The sequence below is a fragment of the Talpa occidentalis genome, unplaced genomic scaffold (assembly GCF_014898055.3).
Source record: "Talpa occidentalis isolate TD23 unplaced genomic scaffold, MPIMG_talOcc4v2.1 talOcc4.6, whole genome shotgun sequence".
NCBI classification, from domain to species: domain Eukaryota; kingdom Metazoa; phylum Chordata; class Mammalia; order Eulipotyphla; family Talpidae; genus Talpa; species Talpa occidentalis.
The window spans coordinates 78,942,150-78,957,020 of record NW_023604972.1 but is presented as its reverse complement, the minus strand read 5'-3'; the positions used below and the strand labels follow the sequence as shown (position 1 = coordinate 78,957,020).

Sequence of the window (14,871 nt, the reverse complement as noted above, 5' to 3'; positions counted from 1 at the left end):
AGTGAAAGAATGTTGACACTGCAAACCAAACTGTCTGCAATAACCAATTTACAGGAATCACAAATTCAAAAATGCAGCATTCCAAATGACATAAATGTTTTCACACAGTATAAAAAATTCATGTACCATATTTTATAAATTCATTGTGATGGTTTGTTGCTAGCATCCTAAAGGAGACATGTGTGTGTGCTGCAAATTTATTAAAGAACTCGAAGAAAACTAAAGTTTTTGCAAATTAGCAAATGAGAAATTGATATTGCAGAAACTGTTACATAGGAATATTAAATAACTTCATAGTGTCTGGATGTCAACCCATGGCGGACATTGTGATGTCACCTGGAACCCCTTCATCACTGAGGATGAGTTCCCTTAGTGACTGAGTGGTGGTGTTGCTCTCACCTGTGGCTGCTTCAGGCTTGTCTCTGTTGAAGAGAGCTTGCCAAGGTCAAGTCATCTTTCCATGTGACCCATATCCAGTGAGTGATCTTCATGAAGAGTTAATATTCCAGACCCTCTGCCCCAATTTAGGACAGCCCCAAAGAGTTATCCACCTACCCACTTCCTGCATGGAGGCAGGAATGTTCCATGATATATCAGTGCCCCCTTTACCTTCTGTCCTGTCCAGCTCTCCTTCCATACAGGTTGACCAGAGTCAACTTCCTGCATGTCAAATACCATCTCAGAGTCGGCTCCCCAGGTATCTGTAGTATAGCTCATTCTCATTTAAAGTGAAAATTTTAATTAAAATGTTCAGACAACTTGAGTATAGAATGCCAAATCCTTGGCTCTTCAACTGACTGACTGGTTTTTCACTTTTTAACTAAGTGATTGTAGAATTCTATCCATCTACTTATTTTGTTTCTGAACATTAGAGAGACTTGCAGATCTCAAGAAAGAATAATATCTTGTCAACTTGTCATGTCTTAAATAAGCATAACCCTGACATTACCCAAGATTTTGACATTATAAAGTTAATTGAATGACTGCTAGCCTTACTCTACAAGTTTATTCACTGCTACATCCTAACAGCCAAAAATCATAATTGGATTTTGTAACTGTTATTAGGAAGATATGTCTGTAATATGTTGTAATGGATGCACAAACTATTCAAGTTTAAATGTATAGATTAGGAAATAAAGCCCCCAAAAGTCTCTTTAAATATGTCTATATTTTTTAACACAGAAAAAAAATACAAAAACCAGTATTTGGAGTGCAGAAGAAAAACAATTTTGTAGTATTTACAAAATTCCCACAAGTGCTCAGTTTGAAGATTTATGGTGACTTAAATCATATTGCCAAATATCTTATCAAAGGACTGTATTTGCAATTTGAAACATTTTGAGAAAACATGTTGCTACTTATTTCAGACTGTTACCTTTTAAGGTATTATCAGATCTCAGAACCAATACTCATATCAACGAGAAGACAGTTTAACATTAGCCTCAAATATATCCTCTAAATTTCATCTCAAACTGCCATTAACATCAAAACTTGGCACAGGTAGAAAACTCCAGCTTTTTAACTTCCTAGATAAGTAATGTATGTCTAATACCTTATTCTGGCTCTGTAGAGCTAAGTGTCAAATTATACTTGCCACTACTGTCTCACTGATATATTAACAGCCTCAAGGTGATGACATTTAAAGCACATTTGAAATGGATGAGGAAGATGTATCCAAAACAAATGAGATGAACAAAAATGGCTATGGACTTTGGAGTCAGAGACTGTGGTTCTGATGGTGGTATCACTACTTTTTAGCTACATGACTCAGTGGATTTATTCAAATCTTGTGACTAATTTCACATGAAATTACTTAGAAAATAAAGAGGGTAAAATTCACATTGTAGGATATTGTGAGAGTTAAATGAAAGAAGGCAGATAATTTACCTAGCCTAGCAACTGGGATTGAGGTTCTTAATAGATGGTAACTGTTACATAAAGAGGAGCAAATGAAGGAGGCTAGCAGGAGCTCAGTGAGCAGGCAGCTGGGCAGTGATTGAATCAGAGACAGCTCTCCCATGCAGGGCTCCACCCACTGCATGGGGCGTTCCTTCCCAGGGCAGTATGAGTTTCAGAGCAGTAACATGTGCATGCAAAGGTTAGACACTGCTGCAACCCTGGTCCAGCATCTGAGGTCTTTTTGATCACCCCCATCTACCTTTGGGCATCCTGAATTTGCATGTGCTCTTAGCCATTTGTGGTCAGCCAGGACATGCCTGTGGAATTCCTTTTCCTGTAATTGTTGACTAATGGTAAAGCATGCTCCATTTGTCAAGCTGCACTGGAGAAAATACCAATCATGCTCCTACTTGTAGGGTGGCCTCAGACTCTGTAGGTGAACAGCCCTCCAGGGCACACTGGCTTCCATCTACCCTCCCAACAAGTCTGCTGGAGAATTCCTGCTCATCCTTCACATGTAACACAGAAGCTGCCTTCTCTCTAGCACCTTCATGTCAGGGACAGTTGTGGTGACTCCACCTGTAAGCTCTAGACACTGTGCATGGCTCTATTATCTGTCTTCTAATTATCTGCCTATATAACTGCCAGGCTCTGCAGTGATTATTAACTATCTTTTTATATCAACCCCTTTAGGGATTGTGTTACATCTTAAATTTTTCTCACTAGTTAGCACCCAGGTGCAAACACACACACACACACACACACACACACACACCAACCCCCCCCCCCTTAGAAGGTTTACAGACATCTTGAAAGAGTCATTCACTCAGGAATCTGTATATCCGAAGGCAGGAACTCTTTGTAAATCTTGTGCATCTCCATTTATGTTTTCCTTGCAAATCAAAGTGACTGGCACATTACAGGCGTTTGATAAATGAATGAATAATTGGGTGAATAAATAACAATCTACCTAAAATAATTTTCCTTTAAGACATGTGCAAAGTATCAACAACTATCTCAGAGAAAGCTAGTTGTTAGAGAGGCCCTGGAGAAATACTGATCAACTATGAAAGGCTTTCTAGACTCACTGACCTACTCTGTTTCTCTTTTTAATGCTGGTATATGGTGAAGACCATGAATAGAAGGTAAAATTAGTTACACTCAGTTTCTGAAATATAAGCTATAGCAATTTTTCACAGGGGCACAGGTTAAACGAGGGGAGATTTTTTTCCTTTTTTGCCCTATGTTTCCATTACAACCATTCAAAGCAAATGGAGATTAATGTGTTTTGCCTTTTCGAGAAAATGGTGAAACTTCATCTACCAGTCTCTCCTTACAGATGTGTCCCATCTGTTGCTGTTGCATGGAATTACAGCCACAGGCTCCACATTGGAGGTGCAAGCACCAAGGAGAAGGCTACCTGGGGGCTGGCAGGGGATGGAGGGCATTTTGATCAGCTTCATGATAATGTCCAGGTACCCACTGCCTATGAGGGGCACTCATCCTCTCTCAGACCTTGTAGCAGAGACTCTTAAATGCTGTGATTTGAGCCTGATCTCCAAGTGTCAGCACAGAAAACTCCTTGGAGAAGGAGCTATTCAACCTAGAAGAATATCTATTTTGTAATTTCAGCGGCATTAATTTAAAACATGGAAAATTTCCTCTTTGGTTTTTTACAATACACATGCTTGAATAAGTCTACATTTGTTTAAGAAAAAGATGTGTGTGTGTGTGAGAGAGAGAGACAGAGAACAGAATTATTTTCCTTTGATGGTATACTCCACCTTCTCCCAGGGCAATTGGCAAACTCTTAACCTCTGCTGCTTCTAGAAAAAACCTGGCCTCCTGTGATCAGCTAGAGGTCTCTAGTGGAAATTCAGAGCAATCACAGCTTTCATCCGATAGGCTGGGAGGGCCCTGATAGAGCACAAAGATATAGCTGAAGAACTGACAGTAGTAGCCACCTTCCAAATACATAAATATGTGGGTTGCCTAGAATTACATCAGCACAGGTCTGCACCTTCCAGAATTCTTAGGAATTCCCAGAGATTGTTGGGATCAGACTTTGAAAAGAGAACAAAAATGATGTCACCAGTTTTTGCTTCTTTTTCCTTCTTATCTGCTGAAAAATTATTTGTTACTAAACAGGTTGAAATTCCAAGGAGTTTTGAATGCATTATAAATGTAAGACACGTTCTGCCATAAACTGGGAGCAGTGTGAGACTATGTAAATTACCCCAAATTTGTCAAGAGCAGTAGGTTTGAAAATGCCCAAGTTCCAGGACAGCAGCACCAGGAGAGCAATATGTCCTCACACACGAGATGGCCAAGTGCTGCAGCCTCCTTCAAAGGCACCACAGCAGTTTAATGCCATTTTTCTTTTCTTCAAATAGGAGATGGCCACACGATTCTTTGAACAGGAAAAAGACAAGAATCGAGAAAGCCACCGATGAGCTTCATCTGTTTGAAGGGTTAACAACTTACATTCAGTGAGAAAAGACTCCTAACACATAGTCAGTGGTAATTTTTAAATCTACCTTGACTGTTTGGAAAGAAATTCTATTCTAATGAATAATTTAAGACTCTTTCTGTTTTCCATCCTTGAATATGATTTACCACGGGGCGGGGGAGGAGAAGAAATAAGTTGTAAACATTTGTCCCACAGGGTGCTGGTAAAGAGGTTATGAAGAAAGTGCAAGTAATTTGGAAACTGGGTGGTTTGATCATGCCAGTTTGAATTGCACTTACCAAACTTAAAATCTGCTCCTGGCAGTTGCCTCTAACAGCAGAACTGCTGTGGGTGGGCGTCTGCAGTGGGGAGATTGGTTTTTGTCACCCATTGGCAAGACGGATGTGTACCATGATGATGAATATGAAATCAGCATATTTTGAAGCCTAAGTTAGGAAATTAAACAATGCCCTAAATAAGAAAAGGAATAAAAGTAAAATGAGAGGATTTTTATAGCAACAACCACCAATACCTTTAACCATAGTTTCTCAGCATCTTCAGAAGGTCCAACTTGTCTATTGCCCCCGCCCCCTGTCTTTAGGTACTTCTACAATACTGCATAGTTCCTTACTTGTGCTACTAAGAAGTCTTGTAATTGCTTGTTAAATACATATGTACGCACATGTGTGTGTGTGTTTTCCCTGCTTGCAATTACCTATGAAATGTCTATATTCCTATGTACATTCTGTTATATATGGGAATGTCAACCCCATGCATGCCTGTGTCTGAGACATCTAGTACAAATGTTTTGTGAATTTCATCAACAATTAAATACATGACACAATGTAACACAATCATTTAATTTTTTTAAAAGGCCTCAGAACAAAAGAATAAGCCTGACTACACCCTACAGGCCCCACAAGAGCCTCCTCCCAGTTCTGCCTCATCACCTTCCACTGTTCTCCAGCCCCACCAGGCTGCAGAACTTCCCCACACACCACATATCCTTATCCATATAACCACTTGGATCCCTTACTTCCTGTAGGTCCCTTTTGTTATGGGGCAAACCTGGGGGTAAAGGAGGTGACCCAGCTTGTAAGTCATCATATCTATGGTTAAGAATACAGGACAAAAACTAAAAGTAGGTACACAGAAACAAGAAAAAATGGGGAATTAAAAGGATTCATTTACATATGGAATAAGCAAAGGGAGAACTAAGAGAAAGAAGAAGAAAATGTATTGGCTGGTAGTTATCCGGATACCATCTGTTCTGCCTATAGATAGCAGCCCCTGAGCAGAAACCAGGGTGCAATGGAAAACAGAAAGAGTGCACGCGCGTTCAGCCTGCTTATGCTCAGTCATTTTATTTTATTTTTTTTGTACAATGTTTGCTTTTTTTTTTAAGATTTATTTTTATTTATTTATACAAGCACTGGGTACAGTCAGAAGCGAGGGAGGGTGAGAGAATTCACCAGAGCCAGAGCGGGGAGCAGAGCAGGCAGACTGAAGTACGCTGCTGAGGGGAGCAGCGGGCGGCAGGAGAGGTCTGTGCGCCATGTGGGACCCTCCTCCGGTGGCTGGGGAGAAGCCGGGGATTGAACTGGCGCTGCAGAGGCTGCGCAACCCAGAGCTCAACCGCTGCGCCACCAGGGAGGCCCTGCTCAGTCATTTTAAAGTCCACAAGGCACTCACAGCCTCTGTCCCTAGTTCCCAGAAGCCAGAAATAGAGTCCCTAGTTCAGGAAGTCAGAAATAGAGTCCAGAAAGCTCCACTCCTAATTATAGAATTGGCTGTGATGGCTCCCCGGTGTTGCAGAGGTTGAGTGCTGGGCTGTGAAGCTGCCCGCAGCCTCTGCAGCGCCGGTTCGATCCCCGGCCACCAGCGAGGGTCCCACATGGCGCGCAGACCTCTCCTGCCGCACCCGTTGCTCCCCTCAGCAATGTATTTCGTCAGTCTGCCTGTTCTGTTCCCCACTCTGGCTCTGGTGAATTCTCTCACCCTTCCCTGCTTCTAAGATGTACTGTACCCAGTGCTTGCATAAATAAATAAATAAATCTTTAAAAAAAAAAGAAAGAAAGAAAGAAAGAAAGAAAGAAAGAATTGTCTGTGAGAGTAACCCACTGGCTCTGAGGTTGTGCCTCACCGTTCCTCTTATACCTTCCTTGGCCAACACTGATATTCCATACTTCACTTTGCCTCATCCTTTCATTATCTAACATGAGAAGTTTTACTTATTTATCTTTCTAGAAAGTTGACCCATAACTCAAGTCTTTGGAGAAACAGGGCGAGGGTTCATTAGGAGCTGAGTCTCCTATCTGCTATCGCGTAGAGCCCTGAGAAGTTTGGCCCATCCATGGGGTAAAGAGGAAGCAAGACTCTTTCATGCCAACAATGGGGGAAAGAGGATGGTTGTGTCACCTCCTCACACATTCTCACTCAGCTTTTGTACTTGAAAATGCAGTACCTTCCACAGGTGGAAATAAAAGCTATGCCCGTGACAAAACTGGAACACTGAGACGACATTAATAACATTTTGCACTTCAGCTCTCCTGGGAGGATGTGTCATATGTATTAAATAAGTATGACACAATTTAATGGCTATCACCTGACTGGGTCTCAACTGTTCATTTAAAGTTCCAGGTACTCTAAGGAAGAGTGGATTTGATAGGGACAGCTAGGTAGCCACTGTAAAGGCTTCTAAAGCAGAGGGAGATGCTCATTCAGAAAATGCCTGAAATCAGAAAGGTTCATCGATCTCCCACCATTCACTTAAAGGGAACTCATGAAAATTTTGAATGGTATTTTGTAGCAGGGAATTTTTGCAGAATCTAAAATCACATTGGAGTGAAAGTTGCACTGGAATGAACAGGCACAGAAAGCACTAGAGTAAGGGATGCTCTTTTGTAAAATCCAGATGTTAAGCAACGACCTAAGAGCCTGCAGATACTGCTGTGCAATGTGGTCATTACCTGCACACGCTTTGATGTGAGCAGACCGAGATTCTCCTTTCCGGCTCTGCCCTTTTTTGCTGTGGGAACACGGGCAAGTTATTTCATCTCCCTGAACCTCAGTTTCCTCATCTGTCAAAAAGAGATAATTACACTTACCTCATGGGGAAATTGGGAGGGTGAAATTGTGGAATATATATATAAAGAATCTAGTCTATGACTGGCAGATGGCAATGAACAAAAGTCAAGCTAGACAAGTAGCAACAGATTTCTTTCTTGCTGCATTTGTATTTTTTACATCTGAGATGACAGAAGTAATACTATTAGTAGCCATAGTAATAGTACAATCATAGTATTAACAGTCTATCATATTAGTGTTCACCTGTCATATTGAGTACTTATCATATTAAGATATTGTGCTTTGTGCTTATATACATTATTTCTCTTTATATATACATGACCTCAAGTATAATGAAAAGTTATTTTTCCTTCATTTGTTCAGATGAACATATAGAAAGATGAGGGAACTTGGTTGAAGTGACACAGAGCTATTAAAATGGTGGGCTCAAGTGTAAACCAAAGTCTGTCTTACACTGAAGCCTAGAATTTTCATTATGTGATTCCAAAACCTGAAGTAAATACAGCTGGTTTAGAATTCTTTCTGACCAAGGGCATGCAGAAAGGTGTACAACAGAGGTATTAATTGAGCTGAGTATCAGAGGATGGAGAGATTTTTCAAATCTCTCCAATGAAGGACATCCCAGGCAGAAAGAAGAATCTAAGCAAGTAAAAAGGGCCTGAAAGTATTTATCACGTGCCAGACCTGGGGCCTGGGCCTGTCAGGGAAAGTCAAGCCAGGCCCTTCAATGGAGGTGCCACAGCCAGCACCGGAGGGTCATAGGATGTGAGATGTAACAGTGTCTTTTTCCCTGGAATTTTGGCAGAGATGTACAGGGCCAAGAGTAAAATAGTAGATACCATATAGCTACCAAATCTAGATGATGTCTGTAAGATAAGAGGACTGACTCAAGCCAGAGATGCCAGAATTAGGTGATCATTCCCTCTGACCACATAAAAGATTGGGGTAAAAAAAAAATCGAAAGAAAATTTATTTGGAAAATGTGACTGAGTGTCTTCCTTCTCCTTGACTGAAGGTAGGGAGAACTCTGCAGCCTCACCCCAAATCTAGTGTTCCAGTTAAAAAGAGACTAATTGGGAAGCTTGAAATGTGTCTACAGGAGTCTGGGGACATGGGAACTGGTGTTGGATGGATGTTGGGAAAGATTGAACAGTGAAAAGAAGACTATTCTTTGATAACAAGAGAGAAGTTCAAGAGAAGACATTTTTGCACCCTTGCCGAGACAAAGGAGCTTATTTCCCTATTGCTACAAGTGGATCTTGTGAAACAAAAGTCTGACTCAACCAAAAGGACGGACTCTCCCAGAGGAACATCTGGGGCTACACCATGTCCCATAGAGAGAAGTGGCCCTTGAGGAGCCCCAAGATGAGGTAAACAGTTGTAAGTGGTCAGCAGGTGAGAATTGTTGCTTATAATAGTTACTGATGTTCAGCAGAGGGATGCCAAGGATGCCACAAAAGCATTCCCTAGGAGAAAGAACCAACAAAAATGAGCCCATTGCCCACTGCACAGATGACAAGAGTAGAAGTCTCTCGCATATTCTCCCAACTAGCTCCTAACTCTTTCAGATATCACCATGGCCAACACTGCTTTTAAACTGAACTGGAGTCTTTATTTCTGGAAAGTAATTGGAGTCTTGTTGTTATGTGAGTAACTGGAAAAGCTATTTCATCGAGGCCTGGGGCACAATGGTTTTACAGAGTCTATAACAGGAGCCATGAGAACACTTCAAGATGCTTTTAGGCTTTATCCCACTGAGACCAGTGAACAGAATCAAAACCAATTGGATTTGTGGCAGTAAGATAATGATGAGTCCACGCAAACTCTGAACCTACCACACATTGTTCCTCATCCTTTTGCCTAGCCCCATCCTCAATGCATGTAGGTTTTAGCTTTGATTTTTGACTTTAGTCTCTCTTATCTGTTTATGATCATGAATCTTCTGTGCTATAGAGTCCCCCTCTTTCATCACCTTTCAAACCAATGTGCTACATCGATGCTAATGTCAACAAAATGGCAGAAGGTAGAAAAGTATTTTTGGTGAGCAGGCAATCCTTCATGATCTGGAAATTAGTTTGATTCTCATCATGAAGGGATTGAATGGCATGCTTGTATGTGCAAGATTGTTTGCCCCTTTGCAGATATAAGAAGACACTGAATAATTTTAATTCAAATGTGGACATAATCTTTTTGGGGGGTTTTATCTTTGTTCATTTTGGGCAGCAAATATGGGAAACAAAATGAATCAGAAAGAAACTGAAGACAGGAAAATCAATTAAGAGGTAAACCTGAGATGAATAACTTAAAAACTACTGAAATAAAAATTAAAATCTCTAGTAAACATATAAACACCGAAGGAACAGACTAACATTGAGCTATATCACCATCTGAAAGAGTATAGATTTTGATGTGCCTGCAGACTACGTATTGATTGATAAATTAACACTCTGGTGCTTCTAACTACCATAAATTTTATTTTCATGCATCATCCTGGAGTCTTGGATTATAAATTCTAATGAGTTTCTCTCATAGATCTAATTTAGAGTGTTTGGATCTTCTTGCAAGATCAGGAAAAGGAAAATGGCTTTCCATCTCTTACATCTATGGTACATAGACCAAAAGGAAACTATCTTCCCCAATCCCTCTCAAATACCTTTTATATTTAAGTGGCAAATGCACTTTTTATGGATCTATTTTTCAATAAGCAAAAAGTTATTTTACTTCACCCCCAGTCCCATTTAGCATGATTCTTCACTTTACATTAGCTTTAAATTTGGTATTATTATTTTCACAAGTATTATTTAAAGTCTGTGAAAACAGCTTTAAATGCTTTAGGGCATTAGTCAATACAGTTTCCTGGGAAACATCAAAAGAAAACTTGGGACTTACTGAGAGCAATTTTCCATTGTGATACAAAGTAACAATAACATTTTTGTTAAAGAACGTGATAATATTCTATGCCAACGTATATGTCCTGCTGTCCCTATTAGTTCATGTGCCATCTACTCCTGCCTAGGTCCCTAAGAACCAGCTGGTCACATACTTTTTACCTTGTTCCTCCAGTCACAAAGGCCAGAGGGTTCAGTGTAGCACTATTTTATTTTGAATAAACTCTGTCCTTTTATCCTTTACAAGTCTCCTTGTTTATCACCAGTTTTTGTTAGTTTAATTGCCTTGAAAATTCAGAGGATAATTAAAGCATCAATACCAATAGCAATCATTTATTGAATGCTTACTATATGCCAGGTAACATGTTCAGGGTTTTCTACATTATCTCAATTATTTTTTTTTGCACAACAAGCCCATAATTTAGAAATAGTATTTTCATTTTGTAAATAAGTTCAAAGAAGTTTAATGATCTGTCCCAAATCACACAACAATTAAGAAATCTAGATGGACTTAACTCTGCCTCCAAACTAGGACCCTGACCTATCGATTTGTTTTTCTCTCCCACACCTAGAGAAATCACTAGGATTTCCTTTATTTATGATACAGTACTGACCACAAAGATAGATTCCTATCCCTGGGCTGATACTTTTCACTCCCAATAAGGACTTAATAGATGATTCCATGAATTGGACTTAAGAGTTTTGTAAACTTTTTTCATGAGAAGAAAAATGTATCTGTGCTTTGAAGTAAAGTCATTTTTTAGTATCTTCAGAATACCCAAAGTAACCTAGAAAGGCAGGTGTTAGTTGAGGTCAACCCACCCAAACTAAGAAATAGGTGTGGTCTTCTAAATTACACTGTATCCCAAATTCTCCCAGCAAGTTCATAGAATTTAGGATATTAATGCCAGATAGTCAATTTCTATGTCTTCTTATTATTCAAAGAAAATTAAATCAACACTATAGGATGGTTCTCTTCAATGCTATAGCACTGCATGAGACAGAGCAGGACAGGAAAATCTACAAGGGGTACTATACCAACAAGTTACACTAAATTTCAACATTCGTTCCCATAATGTATTTTTGCTTTGATTGAAGTATCATAACATTAGCTGATTTGAGCTTATCATCTACATGCATGAGCTCTACTCATTCACTGATGAATGAGCCTGAGAAGCCAGAAAATCTTCTGAAAGTTAAGAACTGAAATCAGTAGGAAAAAGAGGAGCATCAGGGAACATAAGCACTGGACAGACACTCTCAAATGCTGAGTCCGTGATGGTTACCTGGTACCTTCCATCTCTAGAATTACAGAGCAATAATTAGCTCAAGATGCAAAGCTTTTCACTGGACCTTCGAAACTCTCAATCTCCTTCCTGACACTGACTCATTTTTATCCTATGCTGGTCACATAACCTCACTGAACCCCAGTTTCTTCCCTTGCAAAATGGAAATAATAATATGTATAGTACAAGGGTGTTGTGGAGTTTAATTAGCGTTTCTAAAATACTTTGAGATGATCAGATGAAAGGCATACTTGAAATTTACAACATTAATTATTATTTTTATTGTACATAATCATTTGAAAATAGAAGAAGCTATTGGATGTTATTTTACCATCACTTAACCTATATTATGCCATAAGCCTGTTTCTGCAAACCATGTTCTTATGGTCAACATGACTTATTAATTCGTAGATTATTCTCAAAGAAATGAACTTGGGAACAATATACAAAACAGGATAACTAACAGGAATAGGGAAAGTGTAAAAGGTACTAGTTGGACCAGTCAGAGAAGGCACACCCAACTGTTGAAGTAAACACAACAGGAGAAGGGATAATTGAAGAAAACAAACATATAGCTTGATTGAAAAACAATCTAATGGTACTTCTATTTGAAGTGTGCTTTTCTTAGGATCCTAAAGCAATTTACCAATATTATCTCCTTAATCCTTATTAGGCAGAGAGCAAAGAGTCCATTTTAGAGACAGATGAATAAAAATTTAGTGACTAAGTGGTTTGTCCAAGGTCACTCAGTCCATTGCTAGCAGGAGGATTTAGGCTGTCCTAAAGGTCAAAGAGTTTGCTAGAGGTGGGGCTAGGAATAAAACTCAGGTGTTTTGCACCTAATAACTGGTTGATGTTACCTCTCTTCAAACAAATGGGTTTGGTTGAAAATAAAGGCTTCTTATAAAAGAATCTTCTTCAGTACCTAAATAAAAGCTCTATTAGTGTTTAGAGGCTCTTAGCAAGGTTGAGTCCATCTCTCCTACATGAGTAGTACCTGGCAAAACATGTTTCTTATTCCAGTGCTTAATTGCTGCAATTTTTATTTCCACCAGTGATGGTGAAGATCAAAAAAAGACTTTTATTTTATGGTACATTTCCCATCACTGGGTGGGGGGAAGGTAGAAAAGGCCCTTTCAAAGGGTGACCAAAACTTCAAAATATGTTCAACAGATCATTTATTTCCTGCCAAGAATTTTTCAGTATTCTTGATCCAGCCTAAGTTGAGGGAGCATAAGCATACATTTGTCTCAGGTAAGCCAGACACTAAAACTCTTTACATACCTCTATCCTTTGACTACATACACATTCCTAATACAATTCTCATTCAAATGCAACAACATGCAGAATATGGGCGAAATCCCATTGAAATTAGACTGAGGGTGTCTTTCAATGTCTGAGACCACTTAACTTACAAAAATCACCAAAAATGCCACTATTACCACCGTTTCTTTTATGTTAAATTGACTGGAGTTATTAGTAGAAAAGTTTTATGTGATTAGGATCCATCATGAAATAGCATCGCTCTCATTAGCACATTCTCCTCACTCTCGATAACGGTGTACTGAAAATTGTTTTGTGTAGATAATTAGAAAATACATAAAACACAAAATCAAGAGACTTAAAAGGAAGAAATAATAAAGTGACAGTCTCCAGAAAACTCCCCTAATCAGACTCAACATACTCATGTGAGAAAAAGGTGAACTGATAAGGGATTTGATAAATTTTAAGAAATCATCACAGTAAGGGTACATTTACCTATAGGCAAGTTGATACAAATAACTCCTAGATTTCCATGTTTAATTTATGGTTTAACTATTATTTACGATTGAATGAATATGAAAATATAATTGTGTTCAATGGTAAAGCCTCTGGGAGTTGGCTCTAAGATATTTAAAAGTTAGATAAAATCGGATGGTTTCACTTATAGCATGAATATATGGGAACCAAATAAGACATCAGTGTAAAAAAATAATAACAGTACAAAACACAACAAAGCAAAAACAGACAATAATAAATCAGAGACATCCTGCAGAGTAGGAGAAGGGAGAGGGATCAGATGGAGGGAGGGAGGAGCACAGGGGACTGAGGTGATGGTGCACTGGTGAGGGAAATTCTATGGGGACTATGACTGAGGTGGTGGGGGAAGAAAATATTGTTTAAAAATGAACAATGATGTAAAATTTTTTTTAAAAAGTTAGATAAAATCGAGGTCTCCCTGGTGGCGCAGCGGTTGAGCGCTGGGTTGCAAAGCTGCCCGCAGCCTCTGCACCGCCGGGTCGATCCCTGGCTGCTCCCCGGCCACAGGAGGAGGGTCTCTCCTGCCGCCCGCTGCTCCCCTCAGCAGTGTGCTTCAGTCCCTCTGCCTGCTCTGCTCCCCGCTCTGGCTCTGGTGAATTCTCTCACCCTCCTGCGCTTCTGACTGTACCCAGTGTTTGTATAAATAAATAAATTTTAAAAAAAGTTAGATAAAATCATCTCTTTTTTGAGGTGATGAAGGCCTATCTCTGAGGAGACCAGGGTATTGCTGAAAGGTGTCTGCATAAAGGCACAATAGCAAGGTTGCATGTGGTTGAAGATCAGTGTACCCTGAAGAGGGATACCCTTAACTCCCATTTTTTTAGATTCAATATGGCCTGCCCAGCTGTCTTGGATAAAGCTACATAAACTTCATTCTCAATGTTTCTCTCTTTTTTTTAGTTTTCAAACATGAGAGGGCCACAGACACACCATACCTGCCTTGTTTCTTATGGGTGAAGAAGGAAGCTATTGGTACAGCTGGAGATCACACCCAGATGTACACTAATTTAGCAACTCCAGTGCCAAACAAAAAGAATTCCAGGCCAATCTCGCCTCACTCCCTGCAGATCTGCTTTGGCTCAGCTGGGTGTCCAGTGGACTGAGTCACGTAATTACCCCATGGGAAACAGAAGATGGGACTGCATTTAAATGCCAAGGACTGATCCCATAAGCTCCACTATTTATTTTAATAAAACATGGTCATACTTGTTAGGTGTTTGTATTTGTTTTAATAGTAATCAAAATTATATGGACTCTAATTTTCAATGAATGCACCCTAATCACACAGAAAGGTATAATTAATTGGTTTAGCCAAAGAAGTCTTTGTTTCTCACATTCACAGTCTGCCCCTCTCCTCTTCCCCCACTTCCTCCCACTCTGCTGTTTTAGACCATAAGGCATTTAAATTGCTTTCTCTCAGCAGGGTCTTTTCTCCCGGCAGATTATTAACTAGAATCTTTAT

General features: G+C 39.6%; 1 long non-coding RNA gene across 1 annotated transcript; it reads left to right on the top strand.

The window, feature by feature from the left end:
* Window positions 1-351: 351 nt before the first annotated feature.
* Window positions 352-14,609, top strand: LOC119260727 (uncharacterized). Its single transcript, XR_005128789.2, has 3 exons — window positions 352-476; window positions 4,293-4,412; window positions 14,310-14,609. It is a non-coding gene; the product is annotated as an uncharacterized LOC119260727 (long non-coding RNA).
* Window positions 14,610-14,871: the final 262 nt, after the last annotated feature.